Here is a 7,095-nt window from a genome sequence, read left to right as displayed (position 1 = left end):
AGTCACCAGATCTCAACCCAATCAAAAACACCCACAGGAGATGACTGATGAGTGCTGACAGTTCCACCACCATAATCAAAAACCAAATAAGGGAATATCTTTTGGAAGAAAGGTGTACCATCCATCCAACAGAGTTCCAGAGATTTGTAGAATCAATGCCAATGTGCATGTAGTTGTGCCAGCTCATGGTGGACTAAGACACTCAATGTTGGTTTTCCTTTAATTTGTCACTCATCTGGATATAAGGTCAGTTTTGATTCAACTTTATAACCAAAGCTACATTCTTGTTGTCAGCTTGCTGTAGATAAGGACTATCACACCGCCTGTCCCATGGTGCTCTACAGGGCCAATGATGATCGCCAAGTGTTTCCTAAAATACTTCTGGATCCAGTGGATCATAAACATGTGTATGTGCCATTTCAAAACCAGGTAGGTGCATTGTACAGGAGTACACATACTTATGCAGCATTTTTTGTCTCATTCCAGTAACTACATTGTAAATTTAGGGGTTGTTTTCAGATTATTCCAATTTGAAAAGTATGTAAGAGTATGTAAAATAATGTCCAGTGTGTCTTGTACCACTTTTGGTTGCAATTGATTGCCAGGTGGGTACATTGTGCATGTAGGAACAAACCTGTGTAAGACTGTGGAGAACACTAGAGGGTTTTGAATCTAAGTGTTTGTGTTGTGTTCTAGATGAAGCGTGTACCTGTGTCAAAGTGCAGCATGTACACAAATGTGCAGGAGTGTTGGTCTGCACAGGATCCACACTGTGTCTGGTGTGGCTCTAAATCAAGGTCAGAGAAACAACATCTGCATCTGACGTCTTTAAACAATTCTAAACTTGGGTTTAACAAATGTTTCTTTTCCTAGGTGCACATTTGAAGATGACTGCACAGATTCAGACTGGGTGTCCATTCCTGATGATCACCAACACAAAATAGTTTCCTACAAAGTTGAAAAGGAGCCAACTGGTCAGGTAGAGATGAAGTCAAAGGTTTTAACTCTGATCAGTTGTGTGTGTCAGTTATTTGTCCTTTAAACACTCACATCTCCACCTTTCTCAGATCAAACTGAACATCCAGACACACCTGACTGTGGGTCAGAGCGCACTGTCCAGATTCGCCTGTCAGTTCTCTGCAAGTTCCAGTGAGCTTTGTAGCAGGAGTGGCCCTCCTCCACTGTTCCCACAATGCACCTGCATCCTCTCTGATAGCAGACTTCCTGCTGGAGGTCAGTGACCTTTGAACTCCGTAAGATGATAGGAGTAGTATTGAGGAGTATTGAGTAACAATGTATTAATGAGTTTCACTCCAATACTGCATGTCAAAGTGTCTCCTAAGCATTAACCCTTATAGTAACATGATTTTCAATAAAATGAAATATTAGTGACAGGAACAATGTATACAGTAGGATACAGATATCAGTGCCTAAAAGAGGAATAGAAGAGAAACCTGTTATACAAAGCTGAATTAGTTGCCTAACATTTCTAAGATTGCCTCTGCAAAAAGCTGCTCAGCTAATTAGCTAAAACTAAAGTGGATGAGTTGGTCAGACTCTTTTGCTTGCCATGCTGGCAAACAGAACTGGCATCACATGGGCAAATTCAATATTTCCACAAATCAGGTGTGTGTGTGTATTGATTTGAAACACTGCTCACAATCACACAATACAACCTAAAATACTAATGGAACAACAGCTACACCACAGACAGAAACATTATTACCAGTGGCATATAGTGTTACATAATGTGTAAACACATATCAGTGAAAACTATGACAGCCTTTTATTACTGTAATGGTCATTGGATTATTTGCATGTCAGGCCTGGCTGTCAGTGTAAAAATTAGACTTGGGACGACACAGTTATTGGAGCAATGGACGCTAACCAGCTGTTCTGATATCAGGGGACCTCCAAGCTCTGTCCTGTAAGTCCACTACCATTTTCAAGAAATCAAAGGCATTTACTGAAGACAAATAATAGCTAATGATTTTAATAATGATAGAAAGACAGATTTGTTTTCTCTTCAGGTGTCAGCAGTGTATCAAGGCTGGATGTAGCTGGAGCACAAATGGCTGTTCCTGGTCGACTGCAGGAGTTATGAGTGTAATCATTTTTTTGTTCAGTTCTGTTTGGTTTCACTGTTGGCAAATTTAATGCTTTAATTCTCTCACTCATCAGTGTCAATTTTAGTAGCAGGCAGCAACGAGAAAGTTCTGATAAACCCACTGTACACTACCTAGCCAGCACCAAATGCCAGACACACAAAATTAGATGAACATAGTTGTGGAGACATAAGTGCTAAAAGGAGAGTGCATATTGGACACAAACTCCAAATAAATGCTAATGACACTCCCTGTCACCTTGGCAACATTGCGAGGGGGAAATGTGTTTTGTAGCAGAGGCTTAAAATGATCAGAATTGTAGAATATTGTATGTAATTCCTAAGGGAAGAGGAAAAAATAGGTGTGAATGTGAAGAAAACATGACATATCAACTTTTTGACACCACCTTTCAAATCTAGCCATATTGTTTTTTAAAGAGATAAATAAAATGCTGATGTAGTTCTATGATGTGTTGGAAAGGAGTAGTCTTTTGGGACTCACTCAAATAAAAATGTCCCGACACTGAAAACAAATGCTGTTAAATAAACTAAAGGCTGTAATTTTAAATTCTGACAACACGAGTTGCAGCTGTTCAGCATCTACATGGAAATTAAATAAATAATATTCTTACCTTATTAGCTCAAGCTCCATATAGCCGATCCATATCATACTGATGCACAAGCTTCTAATAGGGCCAACTTTAGTGTCTCTATGAGCCAACTTTGAAAAATTTAAAATCAAATATAAATTAACTCAAAATTTGGAAAGGCTTCCAGCAATATTAAAATAGATACAGTGTATAAACAACTTAAATACAGCATATTTATGTTTTGTATGTTGTCAAGTTAGCTACAAAATACCAATACAAACTGGACAAACTTAAATGTACTTGGTTTTGTAACAAAAGCGACAGTTTATGAGGACAGGATGTGTGAGTTGTTGAATGTGGTTCGACTGGGGCCTAGCTGTTTATTTTCACTAATCAGCTAAGCTAACTGCTTCCACTAACAATCTCATTTTCATCTTCTAGACAATGAACACACACACACAGTTTCCCTGTTTTTAGCTGTTGTGCTAAGCCTAGCTGAAAACACATCCCAGGTCTCCTCAGACTGTGCACTGAAATGAAAACTGATATTACTCTTCTCCTCTTGCTCCTTACAATACAGCAGATATGCCAATTTCTCCAAAATATCAGAGTGATCCTTTACTTAATACTGTGACAAAAAAACCTGCACCTATCAGGTAGACCTGGTAATTTCTCCCCTTCTCTTCGTCCTACAGGACAGTTTAGGCCAAATAATGGAGACCGAGACGAACGTTTTTCTGTGAGTCTGAATCTCTTAACTCTCACGTACACTTTTTAACCCTCACACCCTCTTCCAACATTTACCAGTGATTAAGACATCAGTAGAAGGCCTATACATTGAGACTAATTCATCATTGTGTCTGTTTCACTGTCAGAGGCCAGTGATCTCCTCCATCACCCCCAGTGTCGTGTCTTTCTACGGCAGAAACCATGCAGTGTTGTCAGGTCAGAACCTCAGAGATGTGACCAGAGTGAGGATCCAGACTGACGACTGCACTCTTGAGAGAGTGAGTCACTTTATAGTTTCTTCATACAATATTTTCATTACATTTAACAACTCCCAAAACAACAATGAAACAAATTAAACAAAAATGAAACAATTAAGAGGAAATGATGGTGGCATTTCCGTTTCCTTCAATATGTTGTCAACTTCATTTCCTAAAGCCAGAAGCTGGATTTTTGATGTGAAGTAGGCTTTTATAATTGATGAGGTTTTGTGTAAATTAGATGTAAATTTCTTCCATACCTATTAGCATCAGTATATTAGAAACTTCAGTATTTTAAGGCTGTGCAAAGACAGACACACACACATTTTCAACACACTCCACCAGGGTGTTTACTATTTTTACCATTTTCTAAAATGTTATATTTCAGTATTCACATTTTAATGTTATGTTAATGTATTGAACTGATTCTCTGTCGTCCTGTGTACTGTGCTCAGATCTCCTGTATGGAACAACTCAGGTGTGAGTCTGATGTTCCACATTCCCAGCACCAATATAAAAGCTGTGGCCAAAGTATGTGTTCTCCTCCCAGATGGAAGTTGCCATGGCAACACTAAAATTAACTACTGCTCCTTACTGTTCTGCACCAATATAACACCCAGCAGCACCTGGGCCAGGTATGACTTGACTGGTCAGTACTTGTTATTTCTACACAAACACAGACAGAAACAAAGAGAAAAAAGTCAAACAACAACACTGTGACATCTGATCTCATCTAAATGTTTCCTAAAACCATGTCATTATAATATCATTATAATAGTTACTTGTGCTCTTGAAGTGTGTGTCAGTATGAATATTCCTGTGTCCTTTAGTGGGGAGAAGGAAGATCACACTCATGGGATCCCGCCTTGAATTTGTTGAAGGGGTCATACACAGCCACGCCCTGCCAGGAAGTCATGATTCCCAGAAACAGCAACTTTCAGGTGGGTCTCTCTGTATACACACACACACACACACACACACACACACCGTTGTACAACTGTCTTTGTAGGGTCCCGTCATTGACATAATGCATTCCTTAGCCCCTTATCCTAACTTTAACCATCACAACTGAATGCCTATCCCTCAGGCCTAACCATAAACTAAACCTATTTCTACATCCTAAAACCAAGTCCTCAAACAGCCATTTAAACTTGTGGTGTCCACCATTTTGCATTTTGATTCCCACAAAGCTGTCGGACCCCACAAGTATAGTGGGCTCCCAGTTTTCAGACCATAAGAATATAATAAAACACCCCCTTCTGTGTGTATATATAGTCCCCACCCCCTCCTTTCAGTTGCCAGGTTGTCTTTGTGGTACTACTGAGTCAAGTTTTCTAGCTGTTCGTAGTTGTCTGGAATAAATATACCTTTTTGGCTTTTTGCCTGTTGCTTTCCCGCTTTGTTTGCCACGCTAACTGAAGTCATGTACGTGACTACTGGCTTCCTCATTTGATTTGGAACTTTTCCTTAAGATTGCTATCTTGTTTTTGAAAAGGCCTGTCCATAACTGGCCACAACTTGATTTCATACTGCACATGACGTAAGATGTTTTGCACACAAGAGGAACAGAAAAGGAATTTGGCCCCTAACCACACACTGCATTTCCTGTGATTATTCAGCAGTAAAAGCCATCCACTCGTCAGTTGAGTGCTTTTAATGTGAATTAGCCGCAGCATAGAAAATTAATACAGCTCTGATACAGTGCAAAGAGACTGAACAGTAAGCTTTTGGATTGTCAGTGAGTTTGTTGACGTGCATGCATCTAGGCCAGGAGTAGTGTACGCCACCACTGACAATGAAAACTACTATATAGAGAAATGGTTACAGAATGTAAATATACTGAGTGTTACTGAAAAAATGTCCACAAACAGTATCAAATACTGGATCTGATGTCATGAAAATCTTGAGCATTTTCACTTTAATTTTATATAATATCATGCAAATACAACTATCTCTTTAGTTTACAGTATACCACGTTACCATGTCATCTCATGCTATCCACAGATTAACCACTTTACTTTTGTATTTATTGCAGCATCTCACCTATGACACACCTGCAGCTGAAAACACCCAGAGGACTTTTACCAGCGCTGTGTTTCTGAGAGTAGCCAATGAAACCTTGTCCTGCTCCAGTAAAATCACCTACTATCCAGACCCTGAGTTTACTGGTTTCACATCCACGAGAATAGGGGACGATGTGCGCATCACCATAGAGGTACGACATATTTTCCACACGCATGCACACACGTGGCATCAATTCATAAAAGGTTCTTTTGTCATTTCAGAAAGAGGCAGACAAACTGGAGATGACAGCAGCAGAGTTGTCAGTGTGGGGCGTTCAGAAGGAAAACAATATCCCTGCATCATGAAGAGCAAAGAAACTTTTCCCAAGATTGATCTTTTCATCTGTTTTATTCAAAACACACCAGATGCTGAATTTCTGCATTTAATGGTAAGTCTTTCATTCCCACTGCACCAACCTACACAGTGCTATAAAGACATACAACCTAAACATTATTGTAATTATAAAGTTTGTGAGGTGGTGCACATTCTTTCACAGCAAATACTGATTTTCATGCAGTGGTTTTCAAACCAGGGCATGGTTTGGTAAAGCAGTAACCACACTTCAGTTATTTTTGACCCACTGGTCCTTTGAGGCATCCCACTGTGAAATCCTCTGTAGCAGTGCTGTTATTGTTTTTCAGATAAAGTATGGTGATAAGACGGTAAGACTCGGCCCTCCATCTTTATTACATCAAGTCCTTCTGATACTGCGCCTCCTGCTGATTCCCTGTGTTACTGTTGGTAAGAACATTAAGTAGGCTGGACTGACAACACCAGCTGTTTATAAGACAGTTCTGAACTGGAATCAGTTTTAACAATGTTTCCTTTAGATTCAGTATAATTGTTGTGTATATTTATGTTAATGTTTAATGATAGTTTTCTACTACATTCAATAGAGTGCAGACATCCAGTGGTGGTAGAAATACTGACTGAGAACCTTTTCCACTCCACTGTCTGTCTGGTTTGAATCAGTAACTGTTTGTCTTTCAGTGTTGGTGATTATCTGTCGATGGCAAAAGAAACTCACTGCTGAGATGAACAAGCTCTGACTGTTACATCACACTGGCTGAACCTTGTGCATCTCCATTATAGCAGACATAATATCCCAAGTTCATGTTTATTCCTCACTGATAATTCATTTCACCACCCATGGGTTAAATTGAAGTTCAGTGTTTTGTCTCAAAATTTCTAAGTAGAGGGAGACAACCTTAACTAAACAGTGAGTGTAAGGAGGGATTCATGTGAGCTTTTATAACGGAGCTTTTACAGTATCTTTCAACCATTTTCTGTATTATGTAACTCCGGTGTAATTGTATCTTGAAGGCTACTTGAAGAACCTGACCTTTGTGTC

General features: G+C 39.4%; 1 long non-coding RNA gene across 1 annotated transcript; it reads left to right on the top strand.

The window, feature by feature from the left end:
* The first annotated feature begins 6,029 nt into the window (after nucleotides 1-6,029).
* Nucleotides 6,030-6,887, top strand: LOC108880491 (uncharacterized). The gene is made up of 3 exons (XR_001960490.2): nucleotides 6,030-6,132; nucleotides 6,386-6,485; nucleotides 6,735-6,887. It is a non-coding gene; the product is annotated as an uncharacterized LOC108880491 (long non-coding RNA).
* Nucleotides 6,888-7,095: the final 208 nt, after the last annotated feature.

Source organism: Lates calcarifer, unplaced genomic scaffold (assembly GCF_001640805.2).
Source record: "Lates calcarifer isolate ASB-BC8 unplaced genomic scaffold, TLL_Latcal_v3 _unitig_948_quiver_2889, whole genome shotgun sequence".
NCBI classification, from domain to species: domain Eukaryota; kingdom Metazoa; phylum Chordata; class Actinopteri; family Centropomidae; genus Lates; species Lates calcarifer.
This window is presented reverse-complemented; position numbering and strand designations above follow the sequence as displayed.